Genomic DNA, 27,237 nt, shown 5'->3' on the forward strand with positions numbered 1-27,237 from the left:
TTGGGAACACTTTACGAGAAGAAATAACTCATCGAAAAAAATTAGCTTATATCTCCTAAACAACACGTGGTAACTCGAAAAGATTTGGTTTGACGTGTATGTCTAAACGTGTAGCCTCAAAGGAGAACAAAAATGAGAATTTTCTTTCGTCAAAATTTGTCAGAAAACCACGTTTTAAGGAAATACCGCATCTTGCGAAATTATCTTGTTTTTCCTAAACAACACGTGGTAACTCGAAAAGCTTTGGTGTTGCATGTTTGTCTAAGCGTGTAGCCTCAAAAGAGAATGCACAGGAGAGTTTTCTCTCGATAGAACATGTAAGAATTCAACGTTATAAGGAAATACAGTGTTGCAGAGTAAAGACAAATACGTACATATTGGAAACACTTTACGAGAAGAAATTAAGCATCATACAATATTAGCTTGTATCTCCTACACAACAAGTGGAAACTCGAAAATATTTGGTTTGGCGTGTACGTCTAAAATTTAGCCTCAAAAGAGAACCCACTGGAGAATTTTCTTTCGTCAAAATTTGTCAGAAAACCACATTTTAAAGAAATCCCGCATCCTGCAAAATTATCTTGTTTTTCCAAAACAACACGTTGTAACTCGAAAAGCTTTGGTGTTGCTTGTATGTCTCAGTGTGTAGCCTCAAAAGAGAACACACAGGAGAGTTTTCACTCGAAAGAATATGTAAGAATACCAGGTTATAAGGAAATACAGTGTTGCAGAATAAAGACAAATAAGTATATATTGGGAACACTTTACGAGAAGAAATAACTCATCGAACAAAATTAGCTTATATCTCCTAAACAACACGTGGTAACTCGAAAAGATTTGGTTTGACGTGTATGTCTAAACGTGTAGCCTCAAAGGAGAACAAAAAGGAGAATTTTCTTTCGTCAAAATTTGTCAGAAAACCACGTTTTAAGGACATACTGCATCTTGCGAAATTATCTTGTTTTTCCTAAACAACACGTGGTAACTCGAAAAGCTTTGGTGTTGCATGTTTGTCTAAGCGTGTAGACTCAAAAGAGAACGCACAGTAGAGTTTTCTCTCGAAAGAATATGTAAGGATACCACATTACAAGGAAATACCGTGTTGCAGAGTAAAGACTAATACATATGTATTGGAAACACTTTATGAGAGAAATAACGCATCTTGCAAAATTACCTTTATGTCCTAAACAACACGTTGTAACTCGAAAAGATTTGGTGTGGCATGTATGTCTAAACGTGTAGCCTCAAAAGAGTACCCACAGGAGAGTTTTATTTCTTCAAAATTTGTCAGAAAACCACGTTTTAAGGAAATCCCGCATCGTGCGAAATTATGTTGTTTTTCCTAAATAACACGCTGTAACTCGAAAAGCTTTGGTGTTGCGTGTATATCTAAGCACGTAGCCTCAAAGGAGAATGCACAGGAGAGTTTTCTCTCGAAAGAATATGCAAGAATACAACGTTATAAGGAAATACAGTGTTGCAGAGTAAAGGCAAAAATGTACGTAATGGAAACACTTAAACTTTATGAGAAGAAATAACGCTTCGTAAAAAAATTAGCTTGTATCTCCTAAACAACACGTTGTAACTCGAAAAGATTTGATGTGGTGTGTACGTCTAAATGTGTAGCCTCAAAAGAGAACCCACAGGAGTATTTTCTTTCGTCAAAATTTGTCAGAAAACCACGTTTTAAGGAAATCCCGCATCGTGCTAAATTATCTTGTTTTTCCTAAACAACACATTGTAACTCGAAAAGCTTTGGTGTTGCGTGTATGTCAAAGCATGTAGCCTCAATAGAGAACGCACAGGAGAGTTTTCTCTCGAAGGAATATGTAAGAATACCACGTTATAAGGAAATACAGTGTTGCAGAGTAAAGACAAATACGTACTTATTGGAAACAGTTAAACTTTACGAGAAGAAATAAGGCATCGTACAAAATTAGTATGTATCTCCTAAACATCACGTTATAACTCGAAAAGATTTGGTGTGGTGTGTACGTCTAAACGTGTAGCCTCAAACGAGAACCCACAGGAGAATTTTCGTTCATCAAAATTTGTCAGAAAACCACGTTTTAAGGAAATCCTGCATCGTGCGAAAACCTTTGGTGTTGCGTGTATGTCTAAGCGTGTAGCCTCAAAAGAGAATGCAAAGGAGAGTTTTTTTCTCGAAAGAATAAATAAGAATACCACCTTATTAGGAAATACAGTGTTGCAGAGTAAAGACAAATATTTACGTATTGGAAAAACTTTACGAGAAGAAATAACGCATCTTACAAAATTAGCTTGTATCTCCTAAACAACACGTTGTAACTTAAAAAAGATTTGGTGTGGCGTGTACGTCTAATCGTGTAGCCTCAAAAGAGAAACCATAGGAGAATTTTCTTTGGTCAAAATTTGTCAGAAAACCACGTATGAAGGAAATACCGCATCATGCGAAATTATCTTGTTTTTCCTAAACAAAACGTTTTAACTCGAAAAGCTTTGGTGTTGCGTGTATGTCTAAGCCTGTAGCCCCAAAAGAGAACGCACAGGAGAGTTTTCTCTCGAAAGAATATGTAAGAATACCACGTTGTAAGGAAATACAGTGTTGCAGAGTAAAGGAAAATACATATGTATTGGAAACGCAACATCAAAGCTTTTCGAGTTACAACGTGTTGTTTAGGAAAAACAAGATAATTTAGCACGATGAGTGATTTCCTTAAAACATGGTTTTCTGAGAAATATTAACGAAAAAAAATTCTCCTGTGGGTTATCTTTTGAGGCTACACGTTTAGACGTGCACGCCACACCAAATCTTTTCGAGTTACAAACTGTTGTTTAGGAGATACAAGCTAATTTTTTACGATGCTTTATTTCTTCTTGTAAGGTGTTTCCAATAGGTACGTATTTGCCTTTAGTCTGCAACACTGTATTTCCTTATAACGTGGTATTCTTACATATTCTTTCGAGAGAAAACTCTCCTGTGCGTCCTCTTTTGAGGCTACACGCTTAGACATACACGCAATACCAAAGATTTTCGCGTTACAACGTGTTGTTTAGGAAAAACAAGATAAATTCGCACGATGCGAGATTTCCATAAACGTGGTTTTCTGAAATATTTGACAATAGAAAGTTCTCCTGTGGGTTCTCTTTTGAGGCTACATGTTTAGACGTACACGCCACACCAAATCTGTTCGAGTTACAACGTGTTGTTTAGGAGATACAAGCTAATATTTTACAATGTGTTAATTCTTCTCATAAAGTGTTTCCAATACGTACGTATTTGTCTTTACTCTGCAACATTGTATTTCCTTATAACGTGGTATTCTTACATATTCTTTCGATAGAAAACTGTCCTGTGCGTTCCCTTTTGTGGCTACACACTTAGACATACAGGCAACACCAAAGCTATTCAAGTTACAACATGTAGTTTAGGAAAAAGAAGATGATTTCGCAGGACGCGGGATTTCCTTAAAACGTGGTTTTCTGAAAAATTTTGACGAAAGAAAATTCTCCCGTGGGTTCTCTTTTGTGGCTACACATTTAGACGTACACGCCACACCAAAACCTTTCGAGTTACAATGTGCTTTTTAGGAAATACAAACTAATTTTGTACGATGCATTATTTCTTCTCGTAAAGTGTTTCAAATACGTATGTATCTATCTTTACTCTGCAACACTGTATTTCCTTATAACGTGGTATTCTTACATATTCGTTCGAGAGAAAACTCTCCTGTGCGTTCTCTTTTAAGGCTACACGCTTAGACATACACGCAGCACCAAAGCTTTTCGAGTTACAACGTGTTGTTTAGGAAAACAAGATAATTTCGCACGATGCGGGATTTCCTTAAAACGTTTTTTTCTGACAAATTTTGACGAAAGAAAATTCTCCTGTGGGTTCTCTTTTGAGGCTACACGTTTAGACTTACATGCCACACCAAATCTTTTCGAGTTACAGCATGTTGTTTAGGAGATACAAGCTAATTTTGTAAGATGCATTATTTCTTCTCGTACAGTGTTTCCAATACATACGTATTTGTCTTTACTCTGCAACACTGTATTTCCTTATAACGTGGTATTCTTATATATTCTTTCGAGAGAAAACTCTCCTGTGCGTTCTCTTTTGAGGCCACACGTTTAGACATACACGCAACACCAAAGCTTTTGGAGTTACAACGTGTTGTTTAGGAAAAACAAGATAATTTCGCACAATGTGGGATTTCCTTAAAACGTGGTTTTCTGACAAATTTGACGAAAGAAAATTCTCCTGTGGGTTCTCTGTTGAGGCTACATGTTTCAACTTATACGCCACACCAAATCCTTCGAGTTACAACGTGTTGTTTAGGAAATACAAGCTAATTTTGTACGATGTATTATTCCTTCTCGTAAAGTGTTTCCAATAAGTAAGTATCTGTCTTTACTCTGCAATACTGTATTTCCTTATAACGTGGTATTCTTACATATTCTTTCGAGAGAATACTCTACTGTGCATTCTCTTTTGAGGCTACACGCTTAGACATACACGCAACACCAAAGCTTTTCGAGTTACAACGTGTTGTTTAGGAAAACAAGATGATTTCGCATGATGCAGGACTTCCTTAAAACGTGGTTTTCTGAAAAAATTTTGACGAGAGAAAATTCTCCAGTGGGTTCTCTTTTGAGGCTACACGTTTAGATGTAAACACCACAGCAAATCTTTTCGAGTTACAACGTGTTGTTTAGGAGATACAAGCTAATTTTGTACCATGTGTTATTTCTTCTCGTTAAGTGTTTCCAATATGTAAGAATTTGTCTTTACTCTGCAACACCGTATTTCCTTATAACGTGGTATTCTTACATATTCTTTCCGGAGAAAACTCTCCTGTGCGTTCTCTTTTGAGGCTACATGCTTAGACATACACGTAACACCAAAGCTTTTCGAGTTACAACGTGTTGTTTAGGAAAAACAAGATAATTTCGCACAATGCGGGATTTCCTAAAAACGTGATTTCTGAAAAATTTTGACGAAAGAAAATTCTCCTGTGGGTTCTCTTTTGAGGCTACGCATTTAGATGTAAACACCACACCAAACAGTTTCAAGTTACAACGTGTTGTTTAGGAGATACAATCTAACTTTGAACGATGCGTTATTTCATCTCTAAAAGTGTTTCCAATAAGTACCTATTTGTCTTTAGTCTGCAACACTGTATTTCCTTCGAACGTGGTATTCTTACATCTTATTTCAAGAGAAAACACTCCTGTGCATTCGCTTTTGAGGATACAGGCTTAGACATACACGCAACAGCAAAGCTTTTCATGTTACAACGTGTTGTTTAGGAAAAACAAGATAATTTCGCACGATGCGGGATTACCATAAAACGTGGTTTTCTGACATATTTTGATGAAAGAAAATTCTCCTGTGGGTTCTCTTTTGAGGCTACACATTTAGACGTACATGCCACACCAACTCTTTTCGAGTTACAACGTGTTGTTTAGGAGATACAAGCTAATTTTGTATGATGCGTTATTTCTTCTCATAAAGTGTTTCCAATACGTACGTATTTGTCTTTATTCTGCAACACTGTATTTCCTTATAACGTGGTATTCTTACATATTCTTTTGAGAGAAAACTCTCCTGTGCATTCTCTTTTGAGGCTACACGCTTAGATATACAAGTAACACCAAAGCTTTTCGAGTTACAACATGTTGTTTAGGAAAAACAAGATAATTTCGCACAATGCGGGATTTCCTAAAAACGTGATTTCTGAAAAATTTTGAAAGAAGAAAAATCTCCTCTGGGTTCTCTTTTGAGGCTACAGGTTTAGTCGTATACCCCACACCAAATCGTTTCGAGTGACAACGTGTTGTTAAGGAGATACAAGCTAATTTTGAACGATGCGTTATTTCATCTCTAAAAGTGTTTCCAGTACGTACGTATTTGTCTTTAGTCTACAACACTGTATTTCCTTACAACGTGGTATTCTTACATCTTCTTTTGAGAGAAAATTCTCCTGTGGGTTCTCTTTTGAGGCTACATGAGTTACAACGTGTTGTTTAGGAGAGACAAGCTAATTTTTTATAATGCGTTAATTTTTCTCATAAAGTGTTTCCAAGCTAATTTTGAACGATGCATTATTTCTTCGTGTAGCCTCAAAAGAGAACCCTAAACAACACGTTGTAACTCGAAAAGCTTTGGTGTTGCGTGTATGTCTAAACGTGTGGCCTCAAAAGAGAAGGCACAGGAGAGTTTCTCTCGAAAGAATATGTAAGAATACCACGTTATAAGGAAATACAGTGTTGCAGAGTAAAGACAAATACATACGTATTGGAAACACTTTACGAGAAGAAATAACGCATCGTACAAAATTAGCTTGTATCTCCTAAACAACACGTTGTAACTCGAAAATATTTGGTGTGGCGTGTACGTGTAAACATGTAGCCTCAAAAGAGAACCCACAGGATAATTTTCGTTCGTCAATATTTGTCAGAAAACCACGTTTCAAGGAAGTCCCACGTCGTGCGAAATTATCTTGTTTTTCCTAAACAACATGTCGTAACTCGAAAAGCTTTGGTGTTGTGTGTATGTCTAAGCGTGTAGCCTCAAAAGAGAAGGCACAGGAGAGTTTTCTCTCGAAAGAATATGTAAGAATACCACGTTATAAGGAAATACAGTGTTGCAGTGTAAATACAAATACTTATGTATAGGAAACACTTTACGAGAAGAAATAAAGCATCGTACAAAATTAGCTTTTATCTCCTAAACAACACGTTGTAACTCGAAATATTTTGTGTGTCGTGTACGTCTAAACGTGTAGCCTCAAAAGAAGGCACAGCAGAGTTTTCTCTCGAAAGAATATGTAAGAATACCACGTTTTAAGGAAATACAGAGTTGCAGAGTAAAGACAAATATGTACGTATTGGCAACACCTTACGAGAAAAAATAAGGCTTCGTACAAAATTAGTCTGTATCTCCTAAACAACACGTTGTAACTGAAAAGGATTTGGTGTGGCGTGTACGTCTAAACGTGTAGCCTCAAAAGAGAACCAACAGGAGAATTTTCTTTGGTCAAAATTTTTCAGAAAACCACGTTTTAAGGAAATCCCGCATCTTGCGAAATTATCTTGTTTTTCCTAAACAACACGTTGTAACTCGAAAAGCTTTGGTGTTGCCTGTATGTCTAAGCGTGTAGCCTCAAGAGAGAAGGCACAGGAGAGTTTTTTCTCGAAAGAATATGTAAGAATACCACGTTTTAAGGAAATACAGTGTTGCAGAGTAAAGACAAATACATTCGTATTGGCAACACTTTACGAGAAGAAATAACGCATCGTACAAAATTAGTCTGTATCTACTAAACAACACGTTGTAACTCGAAAAGATTTGGTGTGGCGTGTACGTCTAAATGTGTAGCCTCAAAAGAGAACCCACAGCAGAATTTTCTTACATCAAAATTGGTCAGAAAACCACGTTTTAAGGAAATCCCGCATCTTGCGAAATTATCTTGTTTTTCCTAAACAACACGTTGTAACTCGAAAAGCTTTGGTGTTGCGTGTATGTCTAAGCATGTAGCCTCAAAAGAGAAGGCACAGGAGAGTTTTCTCTCGAAAGAATATGTAAGAATACCACGTTATAAGGAAATACAGTGTAGCAGAGTAAAGACAAATACGTACCTATTGGAAACACTTTAGGAGAAGAAGTAATGCTTCGTGCAAAATTAGCTTGTATCTCCTAAACAACACGTTTAACTCGAAAAGATTTGGTGTCACCTGTATGTCTAAACGTGTAGCCTCGAAAGAGAACCCACAGGAGAACTTTCTTTCATCAAATTTTCCAGAAAACCACATTTTAAAGAAATCCCACATCGTGCGAAATTATCTTGTTTTTCCTAAACAACATGTCGTAACTCGAAAAGCTTTGGTGTTGCGTGTATGTGTAAGCGTGTAGCCTCAAAAGAGAAGGCAAAGGAGAATTTTCTCTCGAAAGAATATGTAAAAATACCACGTTATAAGGAAAGACAGTGTTGCAGAGTAAAGACAAATATGTATAGGAAACACTTTACGAGAAGAAATAACGCATCGTACAAAATTAGCTTTTATCTCCTAAACAACACGTTGTAACTCGAAATATTTTGTTTGGCGTGTACATCTAAACGTGTAGCCTCAAAAGAGAAGACACAGGAGAGTTTTCTCTCGAAAGAATATGTAAGAATACCACGTTTTAAGGAAATACAGAGTTGCAGAGTAAAGATAAATATGTACGTATTGGCAACATCTTACGAGAAAAAATAAGGCATCGTACAAAATTAGTCTGTATCTCCTAAACAACATGTTGTAACTGAAAAAGATTTGGTGTGGCGTGTACGTCTAAACGTGTAGCCTCAAAAGAGAACCCACAGGCGAATTTTCTTTCGTCAAAATTTTATAGAAAACCACGTTTTAAGGAAATCCCGCATGTTGCGAAATTATCTTGTTTTTCCTAAACAACACGTTGTAACTCGAAAAGCTTTGGTGTTGCGTGTATGTCTAAGCGTGTAGCCTCAAAAGAGAAGGCAAAGGAGAGTTTTTTCTCGAAAGAATATGTAAGAATACCACGTTTTAAGGAAATATCGTGTTGCAGAGTAAAGACAAATACATATGTATTGGCAACACTTTACGAGAAGAAATGACGCATCGTACAAAATTAGTCTGTATCTCTGAAACAAAACATTGTAACTCGAAAAGATTTGGTGTGGCGTGTACGTCTAAACGTGTAGCCTCAAAAGAGAACCCACAGGAGAATTTTCTTAGGTCAAAATTTGTCAGAAAACCACGTTTTATGGAAATCCCGCATCTTGCGAAATTATCTTGTTTTTCCTAAACAACACGTTATAACACGAAAAGCTTTGGTGTTGCGTGTACGTCTAAGCATGTAGCCTCAAAAGGGAATGCACAGGAGAGTTTTCTCTCGAAAGAATATGTAAGAATACCACGTTATAAGGAAATACAGTGTTGCTGAGTAAAGACAATTACGTAGGTATTGGAAATACTTTACGAGAAGAAATAACTCTTTGTGCAAAATTAGCTTGTATCCCCTAAACAACACGTTGTAACTCGAAATGATTTGGTGTGGCGTGTACATCTAAACGTGTGGCCTCAAAAGAGAACCCACGGGATAATTTTCTCTTGTCAAAATTTGTCAGAAAACCACGTTTTATGGAAATCCCTCATCGTGCGAAATTATCTAGTTTTTCATAAACAACACGTTATAACTCGAAAAGCTTTGGTGTTGCGTGTATGTCTAAGCCTATAGCCTCAAAAGAGAATGCACAGGAGAGTTTTCTCTCAAAAGAATATGTTAAAATACCACGTTATAAGGAAATACAGAGTTGCAGAGTAAAGACAAATACGTATGTATTGGAAACACTTTACGAGAAGAAATAACGCATTGTAAAAAATTAGCTTGTATCTCCTAAACAACACGTTGTAACTCGAAAGGATTTGGTGTGGCCTGTACGTCTAAATGTGTAGCCTCAAAAGAGAACCCACAGGATAATTTTCTTTCGTTAAAATTTTTCAGAAAACCACATTTTATGGAAATCCCGCATCGTGCGAAATTATCTTGTTTTTCCTAAACAACATATTGTAACTCGAAAATCTTTGGTTTGCGTGTATGTCTAAGGGTGTAGCCTCAAAAGAGAAGGCACAGGAGAGTTTTCTCTCGAAAGAATATGTAAGAATACCACGTTATAAGGAAATACAGTGTTGAAGAGTAAAGACAAATATGTACATATTTGAAACACTTTACGAGAAGAAATAACGCATCGTACAAAATTAGCTTGTATCTCCTAATCAACACGTTGTAACTCGAACTGATTTGGTGTGCTGTTTACATCTAAACGTGTAGCCTCCAAAGAGAACCCACAGGAGAATTTTGTTTCGTCAAAATTTGTCAGAAAACCACGTTTTAAGGAAATACCGCATCGTGCGAAATTACCTTGTTTTTCCTAAACAACACGTTGTATCTCGAAAAGTTTTGGTGTTGTGTGTAGGTCTAAGAGTGTAGCCTCAAAAGAGAACGCAGAGGAGAGTTTTCTCTCGAAAGAATATGTAAGAATACCACGTTATAAGTAAATACAGTGTTGCAGAGTAAAGATAAATAGGTACGTATTGTAAATACTTTATGAGAAGAATTAATGCATGGTACAAAATTAGCTTGTATCTCCTAAACAACTCCTTGTAACTCGAAAGGATTTGGTGTGGCTCGTACGTATACATGTGTAACCTCAAAAGAGAACCCGCAGGAGAACTTTCTTTCGTCCAAATTTGTCCAAAAACCACGTTTTAGGGAAATCTCTCATCGTGCAAAATTATCTTGTTTTTCCTAAACAACACGTTGTAACTCAAAAAGCTTTGGTGTTGCGTGTATGTCTGAGCTTGTAGCCTCTAAAGAGAACGCACAGGAGAGTTTTCTCTCGAAAGAACATGTAAGAATACAACGTTATAAGGAAATACAGTGTTGCAGAGTAAAGACAAATACGTACGTATTGGAAACACTTTACGAGAAGAAATAACGCATCGTAAAAAATTAGCTTGTATCTCCTAAACAACACGTGGTAACTCGAAAGGATTTGGTGTGGCGTGTACATCTAAACATGTAGCCTCAAAAGAGAACCCACAGGAGAATTTTCTTTCGTCAAAATTTGTCAGAAAACCACGTTTTATGGAAATCTCGCATCGTGCAAAATTATCTTGTTTTTCCAAAACAACACGTTGTAACTCGAAAAGCTTTGGTGTTGCGTGTATGTCTAAGCGTGTAGCCTCTAAAGAGAACACACAGGAGAGTTTTCTCTCGAAAGAACATGTAAGAATACAACGGTATAAGGAAATACAGTGTTGCAGAGTAAAGACAAATACTTACTTATTGGAAACACTTTACGAGATGAAATAACACATCATACAAAATTAGCTTGTATCTCCTAAACAACACGTGGTAACTCAAAAGGATTTGGTGTGGCATGTACCTCTAAACATGTAGCCTCAAAAGAGAACCCACAGGACTATTTTCTTTCATCAAAATTTGTCAGAAAACCACGTTATAGAAAATACCACATCGTGCGAAATCATCTTGTTTTTCATAAACAACACGTTATACCTCGAAAAGCTTTGGTGTTGCCTTTATGTCTAAGTGTGTAGCCTCAAAAGGGAACGCACAGTATAGTTTTCTCTCGAAAGAATGTGTAAGAATACCACGTTATAAGGAAATACAGTGTTGAAGAGTAAAGACAAATACGTACATATTGGAAACACTTTACGAGAAGAATTAACGCATCATACAAAATTAGCTTGTATCTCCTAAACAATACGTTGTATCTCGGAAAGATTTGGTGTGGCGTGTACGTCTAAACATGTAGCCTCAAAAGAGAACCCACAGCAGAATTTTCTTTCGTCAAAATTTGTCAGAAAACCACGTTTTAAGGAAATCCCGCATCGTGGGAAATCATCTTCTTTTTCCTAAACAACATGTTGTAACTCGAAAAGCTTTGGTGTTGCGTGTATGTGTAAGCGTGGAGCCTCAAAAGAGAAGGCACAGGAGAGTTTTCTCTCGAAAGAATATGTAAGAATGCCACGTTTTTAGGAAATACAATTTTGCAGAGTAAAGACAAATAAGTACATATTGGAAACACTTTAGGTGAAGAAATAACGCATCATAGAAAATTAGCTTGTATCTCCTAAACAACACGTTGTAAATCGAAAAGATTTGGTGTGACGTGTATGTCTAAACGTGTACCCTCAAAAGAGAACCGACAGGAGAATTTTCTTTCATCAAAATTTGTCAGAAACCACGTTTTAAGGAAATCTCGCATCGTGCGAAATTATCTTGTTTTTCCTTAAAAACACGTTGTAACTCGAAAAGCTTTGGTGTTGCGTGTATGTCTAAGCTTGTAGCCTCACAAGAGAACGCACAGGAGACTTTTTTCTCGAAAGAATATGGAAGAATACCACGTTATAAGGAAATACAGTGTTGCAGAGTAAAGACAAATACGTACCTATTTGAAACACTTTATGAGAAGAAATAACGCATCGAACAAAATTAGCTTGTATCTCCTAAACAACACGTTGTAACTCGAAAAGATTTGGTGTGACTCGTTCTTCTACACGTGTAGCCTCAAAAGAGAACCCACAGGAGAACTTTCTTTCTTCAAAATTTTTCAGAAAACCACGTTTTATGGAAATCTCGCATCGTGCGAAATTATCTTGTTTTTCCTAAACAACACTTTGTAACTCGAAAAGCTTTGGCGTTGCATGTTTGTCTAAGCGTGTAGCCTCAAAAGAGAATGCACAGGAGAGTTTTCCCTCGAAAGAATATGTAAGAATACCACATTATAAGGAAATACAGTGTTGTAGAGTAAAGACAAATAAGTACGTATTGGAAACACTTACTGAGAAGAAATAACGCATAGTACAAAATTTGCTTCTATCTCCTAAAGAACACGTTGTAACTTGAAAAGATTTGGTGTGGCTCGTACGTATGCACGTGTAACCTCAAAAGAGAACCCACAGGAGAACTTTCTTTCGTCAAAATTGTCAGAAAACCACGTTTTAAGGAAATCCCGCATCGTGCAAAATTATCTTGTTTTTCCTAAACAACAAGTTGTAACTCAAAAAGCTTTGGTGTTGCGTGTATGTCTAAGCGTGTAGCCTCTAAAGAGAACACACAGGAGAGTTTTCTCTCGAAAGAACATGTAAGAATACAACGTTATAAGGAAATACAGTGTTGCAGAGTACAGGCAAATAAATACGTATTGGAAACACTTTACCAGAAGAAATAACGCATCATATAAATTAGATTGTATCTCCTAAACAACATATGGTAACTCAAAAGGATTTGGTGTGGCGTGTACGTCTAAACGTGTAGCCTTAAAAGAGAACCCACAGGAGATTTTTCTTTCATCAAAATTTGTTAGAAACCACGTTTTAAGGAAATCCCGCATCGTGCGAAATTACCTTCTTTTTCCTAAACAACACGTTGTAACTTGAAAAGCTTTGGTGTTGCGTGTATGTCTAAGCGTGTAAGCGCAAAAGAGAATGCACAGGAGAGTTTTCTCTCGAAAGAATATGTAAGAATACCACGTTATAAGGAAATACAGTGTTGCAGAGTAAAGACAACTACGTACGTATTGGAAACTCTTTATGAGAAGAAATAACCCATTGTACAAAAATAGCTTGTATCTCCTAAACAACATATTGTAACTCGAAAAGATTTTGTGTGGCTCGTACTTCTACATGTGAGACTCAAAAGAGAACCCACAGGAAAACTTTCTTTCTCAAGATATTTCAGAAAACCACGTTTTAAGGAAATCTCGCATTGTGCGAAATTATCTTGTTTTTCCTAAACAACACGTTGTAACTCGAAAAGCTTTGGCGTCGTGTGTTTGTCTAAGCGTGTAGCCTCAAAGGAGAACACACAGGAGAGTTTTCCCTCGAAAGAATATGTAAGAATTCCATGTTATAAGGAAATACAGTGTTGCAGAGTAAAGACAAATAAGTACTTATTGGAAACACTTTACGAGAAGAAATAACGCATCTTACAAAATTTGCTTGTATCTCCTCAACAACACGTTCTAACTTGAAAAGATTTGGTGTGGCTCGTACGTCTACACGTGTAGCCTCAAAAGAGAACCCACAGAAGAACTTTCTTTCGTCAAATTTGTCAGAAAACAACGTTTTAAGGAAATCCCACATCGTGCAAAATTATCTTGTTTTTCCTAAACAACACGTTGTAACTCAAAAAGCTTTGGTGTTGCGTGTATGTCTAAGCATGTAGCCTCTAAAGAGAATGCACAGGAGAGTTTTCTCTCGAAAGAACATGTAAGAATAAAACATTATAAAGAAATACAGTGTTGCAGAGTAAAGACAAATATGTACGTATTGGAAAGACTTTACGAGAAGAAATAACGCATCGTACAAAATTAGCTTGTATCTCCTAAACAACACGTGGTAACTCGAAAGGATTTGGTGTGGTGTGTACTTCTAAACGTGTATCCTCAAAAGAGAACCCACAGGAGAATTTTCTTTCTTCAAAATTTGTCAGAAAACCACGTTTTAATGAAATCCTGCATCGTGCGAAATTATCTTGATTTTCCTAAACAACACGTTGTAACTCGAAAAGCTTTGGAGTGCCTGTATGTCTAAGTGTGTAGCCTCAAAAGGGGACGCACAGGATAGTTTTCTCTCGAAATAATATGTAAGAATATCACGTTATAAGGAAATAGAATGTTGCAGAGTAAAGACAAATATGTAGGTATTGGAAACACTTTAGGAGAATAATTAACACATTGTACAAAATTAGCTTGTATCTCCTAAACAACATGTTGTAACTTGAAAAGATTTGGTGTGGCATGTACGCCTAAACGTGTAACCTCAAAAGAGAACCCACAGGAGAATTTTCTTTTGTCAAAATTTGTCAGAAAACCACGTTTTAAGTAAATCGCGCATCGTGGGAAATCATCTTCTTTTTCCTAAACAACATGTTGTAACTCAAAAAGCTTTGGTGTTGCGTGTATGTGTAAGCGTGGAGCCTCAAAAGAGAAGGCACAGGAGAGTTTTCTCTCGAAAGAATATGTAAGAATACCATGTTATAAGGAAATACAATTTTGCAGAGTAAAGACAAATAAGTACATATTGGAAACACTTTATGAGAAGAAATAACGCATCGAACAAAATTAGCTATCTTTACTCTGCAACACTGTATTTCCTTATAACGTGGTATTCTTACATATTCTTTGGAGAGAAAACTCTCCGGTGCCTTCTCTTTTGAGGCTACACACTTAGACATACACGCAACACGAAAGCTTTTCGAGTTACAACGTGTTGTTTAGGAAAAACAAGATAATTTCGCACGATGCGGGATTTCCTTAAAACGTGATTTTCTGAAAAATTTTGACAAAAGAGAATTCTCCTTTGGGTTCTCTTTTGATGCTACACGTTAAGACGTACACGCCACAACAATTCTTTTCGAGTTACAACGTGTAGTTTTGGAGATACAAGCTAATTTTGTACGATGCGTTATTTCTTCTAGTAAAGTGTTTCCAATAAGTACGTATTTGTCTTTACTCTGCAAAACTGTATTTCGTTATAACATGGTATTCTTACATATTCTTTCGAGAGAAAACTCTCCTCTGCCTTCTCTTTTGAGGCTACACATTTAGACATACACGCAACATGAAAGCTTTTCGACTTACAACGTGTTGTTTAGGAAAAACAAGATAATTTCGCACGATGCGGGATTTCCTTAAAACGTGATTTTCTGAAAAATTTTGACGAAAGAAAATTCTCCTTTCGGTTCTCTTTTGAGGCTACACGTTTAGACGTTCACGCCACACCAATTCTTTTCGAGTTACAACGTGTAGTTTTGGAGATACAAGCTAATATTGTATGATGCATTATTTCTTCTCATAAAGTGTTTCCAATACGTACATATATGTCTTTACTCTGCAAAATTGTATTTCCTTATAACGTGGTATTCTTACATATTCTTTCGAGAGAAATCTCTCCTGTGCCTTCTGTTTTGAGGCTACACACTTAGACATACAGGCAACACGAAAGCTTTTCGAGTTACAACGTGTTGTTTAGGAAAAACAAGATAATTTCGCATGATGCGGATTTCCTTAAAACGTGAGTTTCTGAAAAATTTTGACGTAAGAAAATTCTCCTTTGGGTTCTCTTAAAATTCTCCTTTGGGTTCTCTTTTGAGGCTACACATTTAGACGTACACGCCACACCAAATCTTTTCGAATTACAACGTGTTGTTTAGGACATACAAGCTAATTTTGCAAGATGCGTTATTTCTCTCATAAAGTGCTTCCAATATGTACGTATTTGTCTTTACTCTGCCACACTGTATTTCCTTATAACGTGGTATTCTTACATATTCTTTTGAGAGAAAACTCTCCTGTGCGTTCTCTTTTGGGGCTACACGCTTAGACATACACGCAACACCAAAGCTTTTCGAGTTAAAACGTGTTGTTTAGGAAGAACAAGATAATTTCTCACGATGCGGGATTTCCTTAAATCGTGGTTTTCTTAAAAATTTTGACGAAAGAAAATTGTCCTGTCGGTTCTCTTTTGAGGCTACAAGTTTAGACGTACATGCCACACCAAATCTTTTCGAGTTACAACGTGTTGTTTAGGAGATACAAGCTAATTTTGTACGATGCTTTATTTCATCTCTTAAAGTTCATGGGTTTCCAATACATACATATTTGTCTTTACTCTGCAACACTGTATTTCCTTATAACGTGGTATTCTTATATATTCTTTCGAGAGAAAACTCTCCTGTGCGTCCTCTTTTGAGGCTACACGCTTAGACATACACGCAACACCAAAGCTTTTCGCGTTACAACGTGTTGTTTAGGAAAAACAAGATAATTTCGCACGATGAGGGATTTCCTCAATACGTGGTTTTCTGACAAATTTTGACCAAAGAAAATTCTCCTATGGGTTCTCTTTTGAGACCATACGTTTAGACATACAGGCCACACCAAATCTTTTTAAGTTACAACGTGTTGTTTAGGAGATACAAGCTAATTTTGTACGATGCGTTATTTCTTCTTGTAAAGTTTTTCCAATAAGTAAGTATTTGTCTTTACTCTGCAACACTGTATTTCCTTATAACGTGGTATTCTTACATATTTTTTTGGAGAGAAAACTCTTCTGTGCGTTCTCATTTGAGGCTACAGGCTTAGACATACACGAAACAGCAAAGCTTTTCGAGTTACAACGTGTTGTTTAGGAAGAACAAGATAATTTCTCACAATGCGGGATTTCCTTAAAACGTGGTTTTCTGACAAATGTTGACGTAAGAAAATTCTCCTGTGGGATCTCTTTTGAGGCTACACGTTCAGACGTACACACCACACTAAATCTTTTTGAGTTACCACGTGTTGTTTCGGAGATACAAGCTAATTTTGTACCATGCGTTATTTCTTCTCATAATGTGTTTCCAATACGTACGTATTTGTCATTACTCTGCAGCTATATATTTCCTTATAACATGGTATTCTTACATATTCTTTCGAGAGAAAACTCTCCTGTGCATTCTCTTTTGAGGCTACACGCTCAAACATACACGCAACACCAAAGCTTTTCTAGTTACAACGTGTTGTTTAGGAAAAACAAGATAATTTCGCACGATACGGGATTTCCTTAAAACGTGGTTTCTGACAAATTTTGACGAACGAAAATTGTCCTGTGGGTTCTCTTTTGAAGGCTACACGTTTAGACGTACACGCCACACCAAATCTTTTCGAGTTACAACGTGTTGTTTAGGACATACAAGCTAATTTTGTACTATGTGTTATTTCTTCTCGTAAAGTTTAAGTGTTTCCAATAAGTATGTATTTGTCTTTACTCTGCAACACTGTATTTCCTTATAACGTGGTATTCCTACATATTCTTTCGGGAGAAAACTCTCCTGTGCATTCTCTTTTGAGGCTACACGCTTAGACATACACGCAACACCAAAGCTTTTCGAGTTACAACATGTTGTTTAGGAAAAACAAGATAATTTCGCACGATGCAGTATTTCCTTAAAACGTGGTTTTCTGACAAATTTTGACGAAAGAAATCTCTCCTGTGGGTTCTCTTTTGAGGCTACACGTTTAGACATACACGCCACACCAAATCTTTTCGAGTTACAGTGTGTTGTTTAGGAGATACAAGCTAATTTTGCATGATGCGTTATTCCTTCTCCTAAAGTTTTTCCAATAAGTACATATTTGTCAATACTCTGCAACACTGTATTTCCTTATAACGTGGTATTCTTACATATTCTTTTGAGAGAAAACTATCCCGTGCGTTCTCTTTGGAGGCTACACGCTTAGACATACACGCAACACCAAAGCTTTTCGAGTTACAACGTGTTGATTAGGAAAAACAAGATAATTTCGCACGATGCGGGATTTCCTTAAAATGTGGTTTTCTGACAAATTTTGACGTAAGAAAATTCTCCTGTGGGTTCTCTTTTGAGGCTACCCATTTAGACGTACACGCCACACCAAATCTTTTTGAGTTACCACGTGTTGTTTCAGAGATACAAGCTAATTTTGTACCATGCGTTATTTCTTCTCATAATGTGTTTCCAATACTTTCGTATTTGTCTTTACTCTGCAGCAATATATTTCCTTATAACATGGAATTCTTACATATTCTTTCGAGAGAAAACTCTCCTGTGCATTCTCTTTTGAGGCTACACACTTAGACATACACGCAACACCAAAGCTTTTCTAGATACAACGTGTTGTTTAGGAAAAACAAGATAATTTCTCTCGATGCGGGATTTCCTTAAAACGTGGTTTTCTGACAAATTTTGACAAAAGAAAACTCTCCTGTGGGTTCTCTTTTGAGGTTACACGTTTAGACGTAGACACCACACCAAATCTTTTCGAGTTACAATGTGTTGTTTAGGACATACAAGCTAATTTTGCAAGATGCGTTATTTCTCTCATAAAGCGCTTCCAATATGTACATATTTGTCTTTACTCTGCCACACTGTATTTCCTTATAACGTGGTATTCTTACATATTCTTTTGAGAGAAAACTCTCCTGTGCGTTCTCTTTTGGGGCTACATGCTTAGACATACACCCAACACCAAAGCTATTCGAGTTAAAACGTGTTGTTTAGGAAGAACAAGATAATTTCTCACGATGCGGTATTTCCTTAAAACGTGGTTTTCTGAAAAATTTTGACAAAAGAAAATTGTCCTGTGGGTTCTCTTTTGAGGCTACACGTTTAGACGTACAGGCCACACCAAATCTTTTCGAGTCACAATGTGTTGTTTAGGAGATACAAGCTAATTTTGTACGATGCTTTATTTCATCTCGTAAAGTTTGTGGGTTTCCAATACATACGTATCTTTCTTTACTCAGCAATACTGTATTTCCTTACAACGTGGTATTCTTACATATTCTTTCGAGAGAAAACTCTCCTGTGCGTTCTCTTTGGAGGCTACATGCTTAGACATACACGCAACACCAAAGTTTTTCGACTTACAACGTGTTGTTTCGGAAAAACAAGATAATTTCGCACGATGCTGGATTTCCTTAAAACGTGGTTTTCTGAAAAATTTTGATGAAAGAAAATTCTCCTGTGGGTTTTCATTTGAGGCTACACGTATAGACGTACATGCCACACCAAATCTTTTCGAGTTACAACGTGTTGTTTAGGAGAAAAAAGCTAATTTTTTACGATGCTTTATATCTTCTTGTAAAGTTTAAGAGTTTCCAAAAGGTACGTATTTATCTTTAATTTGCCACAATGTATTTCCTTATAACGTGGTATTCTTACATACTCGTTCGAGAGAAATCTCTCCTGTGCGTTCTCTTTTGAGGCTACATGCTTAGACATACACGCAACAGCAAATATTTTCGAGTAACAATGTGTTGTTTAGGAAAACTAGATAGTTTCGCAAGATGCAGGATTTCCTTAATAAGTGGTTTTCTGACAAATTTTGACGAAAGAAAATTCTCCTGTGGGTTCTCTTTTGAGGCTACACGTTTAGACGTACACGCCACACCAAATCTTTTCTAGTTACAACGTGTTGTTTAGGAGATACAAGCTAATTTTGTACGATGCGTTATTTGTTCTCGTAAAGTTTTTCCAATACGTATGTATTTGCCTTTAGTCTGCAACACTGTATTTCCTTATAACGTGGTTTTCTTACATATTCTTTCGAGAGAAAACTCTCCTGTGCATCCTCTTTTGAGGCTACACGCTTAGACATACAAGCAACACCAAAGCTTTTCGAGTTACAACGTGTTTGTTAGGAAAAACTAGATAATTTCACACGATGAGGGATTTCCTTAATACGTGGTTTTCTGACAAATATTGACCAAAGAAAATTATCCTATGGGTTCTCTTTTGAGACTACACGTTTAGACGTACAGGCCACACCAAATCTTTTTAAGTTACAACGTGTTGTTTAGGAGACACAAGCTAATTTTGTACGATGCGTTATTTCTTCTCGTAAAGTTTTTCCAATAAGTATGTATTTGTCTTTACTCTGCAACACTGTATTTCCTTATAAGGTGGTATTCTTATATATTCTTTCGAGAGAAAACTCTCCTCTGCATACTCTTTTGGGGCTACATGTTTAGACATACGCCCAACACCAAAGCTTTTCAAGTTAAAACGTGTTGTTTAGGAAGAAGAAGATAATTTCTCACGATGCGGGATTTCCTTAAAACGTGGTTTTCTGACAAATTTTGACGAAAGAAAATTGTCCTGTGGGCTCTCTTTTGAGGCTACACGTTTAGACGTACAGGCCACACCAAATCTTTTTGAGTTACAAAGTGTTGTTTAGGAGATACAAGCTAATTTTGTACGATGCTTTATTTCATCTCGTAAAGTTTGTGGGTTTCCAATACATACGTATCTTTCTTTACTCTGCAACACTGTATTTCCTTACAACGTGGTATTCTTACATATTCTTTCGAGAGAAAACTCTCGTGTGCCTTCTCTTTGGAGGCTACACGCTTAGACATACACGCAACACCAAAGCTTTTCGACTTACAACGTGTTGTTTCGGAAAAACAAGATAATTTCGCACGATGCTGGATTTCCTTAAAACGTGGTTTTCTGAAAAATTTTGATGAAAGAAAATTCTCCTGTGGGTTTTCATTAGAGGCTACACGTTTAGACGTACATGCCACACCAAATCTTTTCGTGTTACAAAGTGTTGTTTAGGAGATAAAAGCTAATTTTTTACGATGCTTTATATCTTCTTGTAAAGTTTAAGAGTTTCCAAAAGGTACGTATTTATCTTTAATTTGCCACAATGTATTTCCTTATAACGTGGTATTCTTACATACTCGTTCGAGAGAAATCTCTCCTATGCGTTCTCTTTTGAGGCTACATTCTTAGACATACACGCAACAGCAAATATTTTCGAGTAACAATGTGTTGTTTAGGAAAACTAGATAGTTTCGCACGATGCAGGTTTTCCTTAATAAGTGGTTTTCTGACAAATTTGACGAAAGAAAATTCTCCTGTGGGTTCTCTTTTGAGGCTACACGTTTAGACGTACACGCCACACCAAATCTTTTCTAGTTACAACGTGTTGTTTAGGAGATACAAGCTAATTTTGTACGATGCGTTATTTGTTCTCGTATAGTTTTTCCAATACGTATGTATTTGCCTTTAGTCTGCAACACTGTATTTCCTTATAACGTGGTATTCTTACATATTCTTTCGAGAGAAAACTCTCCTGTGCATCCTCTTTTGAGGCTACACGCTTAGACATACAAGCAACACCAAAGCTTTTCGAGTTACAACGTGTTTGTTAGGAAAAACTAGATAATTTCACACGATGAGGGATTTCCTTAATACGTGGTTTTCTGACAAATATTGACCAAAGAAAATTATCCTATGGGTTCTCTTTTGAGACTACACGTTTAGACGTACAGGCCACACCAAATCTTTTTAAGTTACAAGGTGTTGTTTAGGAGACACAAGCTAATTTTGTACGATGCGTTATTTCTTCTCGTAAAGTTTTTCCAATAAGTATGTATTTGTCTTTACTCTGCAACACTGTATTTCCTTATAAGGTGGTATTCTTATATATTCTTTCGAGAGAAAACTCTCCTCTGCATACTCTTTTGGGGCTACATGCTTAGACATACGCCCAACACCAAAGCTTTTCAAGTTAAAACGTGTTGTTTAGGAAGAAGAAGATAATTTCTCACGATGCGGGATTTCCTTAAAACGTGGTTTTCTGACAAATTTTGACGAAAGAAAATTGTCCTGTGGGCTCTCTTTTGAGGCTACACGTTTAGACGTACAGGCCACACCAAATCTTTTTGAGTTACAAAGTGTTGTTTAGGAGATACAAGCTAATTTTGTACGATGCTTTATTTCATCTCGTAAAGTTTGTGGGTTTCCAATACAAACGTATCTTTCTTTACTCTGCAACACTGTATTTCCTTACAACGTGGTATTCTTACATATTCTTTCGAGAGAAAACTCTCCTGTGCGTTCTCTTTGGAGGCTACACGCTTAGACATACAGGCAACACCAAAGCGTTTCGCGTTACAATGTGTTGTTTAGGAAAAACCAGATAATTTCGTGCGCTGTGGGATTTCCTTAATAAGTGGTTTTCTGACAAATTTTGACCAAGGAAAATTCTCCTATGGGTTCTCTTTTGAGGCTACACGTTTAGATGTACAGGCCACACCTAATCTTTTTAAGTTACAACGTGTTGTTTAGGAGATACAAGCTAATTTTGTACGATAGGTTATTTCTTCTCGTAAAGATTTTCCAATAAGAAAGAATATGTCTTTACTCTGCAACATTGTATTTCCTTATAACGTGGTATTCTTACATATTCTTTCGAGAGAAAACTCTCCTGTGCCTTCTCTTTTGAGGCTACACGCTTAGACATACACACAACACCAAAGCTTTTCGAGTTACGACATTTTGTTTAGGAAAAACAAGATAATTTCGCACGATGAGGGATTTCCTTATAACGTGGTTTTTGGACAAATTTTGAGGAAAGTAAATTCTCCTGTGGGTTCTCTTTTGAGGCTACATGTTTAAACGTACACGCCACACCAAATCCTTTCGAGTTACAACGTGTTGTTTAGGAGATACAAGCTAATTTTTTTATGATGCGTTATTTCTTCTCGTAAAGTTTAAGTGTTTCCAATACGTATGTATTTGCCTTTACTCTGCAACACTGTATTTCCTTATAACGTGGTATTCTTACATATTCTTTCGACAGTAAACTCTCCTGTGCGTTCTCTTTGGAGGCTACACGCTTCGACATACACGCAACACAAAAGCTTTTCGAGTTACAACGTGTTGTTTAGGAAAAACAAGATAATTTCGCATGATGCGGGATTTCCTTAAAACGTGGGTTTCTGACAAATTTTGATGAAAGAAAATTCTCCCGTGGGTTCTCTTTTGAGGGTACACGTTTAGACATACACGCCACACCAAATCATTTCGAGTTATAACGTGTTGTTTAGGAGATACAAGCTAATTTTGTACTATGTGTTATTTCTTCTCGTAAAGTTTAAGTGTTTCCAATAGGTATGTATTTGTCTTTACTCTGCAACACTGTATTTCCTTATAACGTGGTATTCCTACATATTCTTTTTGGAGAAAACTCTCCTGTCCATTCTCTTTTGAGGCTACACGCTTAGAAATACACGCAACACTAAAGCTTTTCGAGTTACAACATGTTGTTTAGGAAAAACAAGATAATTTCGCACTATGCGGTATTTCCTTAAAACGTGATATTCTGACAAATTTTATCGAAGGAAAACTCTCCTGTGGGTTCTCTTTTGAGGCTACACGTTTAGACGTACACGCCACACAAAATCTTTTCCAGTTACAACGTGTTGTTTAGGAGATACAAGCTAATTTTGCATGATGCTTTATTTCTTCTCGTAAGTGTTTCCAATAAGTATGTATTTGTCTATACTCTGCAACACAGTATTTCCTTATAACGTGGTATTCTTACATATTCTTTCGAAAGAAAACTCTCCTGTGCATTCCCCTTTGAGGCTACGCGCTTAGACATACACGCAACACCAAAGCTTTTCGAGTTACAACGTGTTGTTTAGGAAAAACTAGATAATTACGCACGATGCGGGATTTCCTTAATAAGTGGTTTTCTGACAAATTTTGACCAAGGAAAATTCCTCTATGGGTTCTCTTTTGAGGCTACACGTTTAGACGTACAGGCCACACCAAATCATTTTAAGTTACAACGTGTTGTTTAGGAGATACAAGGTAATTTTGTACGATGCGTTATTTCTTCTCGTAAAGTTTTTCCAATAAGTAAGTATATGTCTTTACTCTGCAACACTGTATTTCCTTATAACGTGGTATTCTTACATATTCTTTCAAGAGAAAACTCTCCAGTGCATTCTCATTTGAGGCTACACGCTTAGACATATACGCAACACCAAAGCTTTTCGAGTTACAACCTGTTGTTTAGGAAGAACAAGATAATTTCCCATGATGCGGGATTTCCTTAAAACGTGGTTTTCTGACAAATTTTGACGTAAGAAAATTCTCCTGTGGGTTCTCTTTTGAGGCTACACGTTCAGACGTACACGCCACACCAAATCTTTTTGAGTTACCACGTGTTTTTTCGGAGATACAAGCTAATTTTGTACCATGCGTTATTTCTCTCATAATGTGTTTCCAATAAGTACGTATATGGCTTTACTCTGCAGAAATATATTTCCTTATAACGTGGTATTCTTACATATTCTTTTGAGAGAAAACTCTCCTGTGCATTCTCTTTTGAGGCTGCACGCTTAGACATACACGCAACACCAAAGCATTTCGAATTACAACCTGTTGTTTAGGAAAAACAAGATAATTTCACACGATGCGGGATTTCCTTAAAACGTGGTTTTCTGAAAAATTTTGACGAAAGAAAATTCTCCTGTGGGTTCTCTTTTGAGGCTACATGTTTAGTTGTAAACGCCACACCAAATCTTTTCGAGTTACAACGTTTTGTTTAGGAGATACAAGCTAATTTTGTAAGATACGTTATTACCTCTCGTAAAGGGTTTCCAATACGTACGTATTTGTCTTTACTCTGCAACAATGTATTTCCATATAACGTGGTATTCTTACATATTCTTTCGAGAGAAAACTCTCCTGTGCATTCTCTTTTGAGGCTACACGCGTAGACATACACGCAACACCAAAGCTTTTCGAGTTACAACGTGTTGTTTAGGAAAAACAAGATAATTTCTCACGATGCGGAATTTCCTTAAAACGTGGTTTTCTGACAAATTTTGACGAAAGAAAATTCTCCTGTGGGTTCTCTTTTGAGGGTACACGTTTAGACGTACAAGCCACACCAAATCCTTTCGAGTTATATCGTGTTGTTTAGGAGATACAAGCTTATTTTGTACTATGTGTTATTTCTACTCGTAAAGTTTAAGTGTTTCCAATAAGTATGTATTTGTCTTTACTCTGCAACACTGTATTTCCTTATAATGTGGTATTCCTACATAATCTTTTGGGAGAAAACTCTCCTGTGCGTTCTTTTTTGAGGCTACACGCTTAGATATACCCGCAACACCAAACCTTTTCGAGTTTCAACATGTTGTTTAGGAAAAACAAGATAATTTCGCACGATGCGGGATTTCTTTAAAACGTGGTTTTGACAAATTTTGACGAAAGAAAACTCTCCTGTGGGTTCTCTTTAGAGGCTACACGTTTATACGTACACGCCACACCAAGTCTTTTTGAGTTACAACGTGTTGTTTAAGACATACACGCTAATTTTGCAAGATGCTTTATTTCTCTCATAAAGTCCTTCCAATACATACGTATTTGTCTTTACTCTGCCACACTGTATTTCCTTATAACGTGGTATTCTAAATATTCTTTTGAGAGAAAACTCTCCTGTGCGTTCTCTTTTGGGGCTACATGCTTAGACATACACGCAACACCAAAGCTTTTCGAGTTAAAACGTGTTGTTTAGGAAGAACAAGATAATTTCTCACGATGCGGGATTTCCTTAAAACGTGGTTTTCTGACAAATTTTGACGAAAGAAAACTCTCCTGTGGGTTCTCTTGTGAGGCTACACGTTTAGACGTACACGCCACACCAAATCTTTTTGAGTTACAACGTGTTGTTTAGGACAAACAAGCTAATTTTGCAAGATGCGTTATTTCTCTCATAAAGTGCTTCCAATATGTACATATTTGTCTTTACTCTGCCACACTGTATTTCCTTATAACGTGGTATTCTTACATATTCTTTCGAGAGAAAACTCTCCTGTGTGTTCTCTTTTGGGGCTACACACTTAGACATACACCCAACACCAAAGCTTTTCGAGTTAAAACGTGTTGTTTAGGAAGAACAAGATAATTTCTCACGATGAGGGATTTTCTTAAAACGTGGTTTTCTGACGAATTTTGACGAAAGAAAATTGTCCTGTGGGTTCTCTTTTGAGGCTACACATTTAGACATACACGCCACACCAAATCTTTTCGAGTTACCACGTGTTGTTTAGGAGATACAAGCTAATTTTGTACGATGCTTTATTTCATCTCGTAAAGTTTATGGGTTTCCAATACATACGTATTTGTCTTTACTCTGCAACAATGTATTTCCTTTTAACGTGGTATTCTTACAAATTCTATCGAGATACAACTCTCCTGTGTGTTCTCTTTTGAGGCTACACGCTTAGACATACACGCAACACCAAAGCTTTTCGAGTTACAACATGTTGTTTAGGAAAAACAAGATAATTTCGCACGACGCGGGATTTCCTTAAAACGTGGTTTTCTGAAAAATTTTGACGAAAGAAAATTCTCCTGTGGGTTCTCTTTTGAGGCTACACGTTTAGATGTACAGGCCACACCAAATCTTTTTAAGTTACAACGTGTTGTTTAGGAGATACAAGCTAATTTTGTACGATGCGTTATTTCTTCTCGTAACGTTTTTCCAATACGTAAGTATTTGTCTTTACAACACTGTGTTTCCTAATAACGTGGTATTCTTACATATTCTTTCGAGAAAAAAACTCTCCTTTGCATTCTCTTTTCAGGCTACACGCTTAGACATACACGCAACAACAAAGCTTTTCGAGTTACAACGTGTTGTTTCGGAAAAACAAGATAATTTTGCACGATGCGGGATTTCCATAAAACGCGGTTTTCTGACAAATTTTGACTAAAGAAAATTCTCCTGTGGGTTCTCTTTTGAGTCTACACGTTTAGATGTACACGCCACACCAAATATTTTTGAGTTACAATGTGTTGTTTAGGAGATATAAGCTAATTTTTTTACGGTGCGTTATTTCTTCTCCTAATGTTTAAGTGTTTCCAATATGTTTGTATTTGCCTTTACTCTGCAACACTGTATTTCCTTATAACGTGTTATTCTTACATATTTTTTCGAGAGAAAACTCTCCTGTGCGTTCTCTTTGGAGGCTACACGCTTAGACATACACGCAACACCAAAGCTTTTCGAGTTACAACGTGTTGTTTAGGAAAAACAAGATAATTTCGCATGATGCGGGATTTCCTTAAAACTTGGTTTTCTGACAAATTTTGACGAAAGAAAATTCTCCTGTGGGTTCTCTTTTGAGGGTACATGTTTAGACGTACAAGCCACACCAAATCCTTTCGTGTTATATCGTGTTTTTTAGGAGATACAAGCTTATTTTGTACTATGTGTTATTTCTACTCGTAAAGTTTAAGTGTTTCCAATAAGTATGTATTTGTCTTTACTCTGCAACACTGTATTTCCTTATAATGTGGTATTCCTACAT

The sequence above is a fragment of the Apodemus sylvaticus genome, chromosome 6 (assembly GCF_947179515.1).
Source record: "Apodemus sylvaticus chromosome 6, mApoSyl1.1, whole genome shotgun sequence".
Lineage (NCBI taxonomy): Eukaryota > Metazoa > Chordata > Mammalia > Rodentia > Muridae > Apodemus > Apodemus sylvaticus.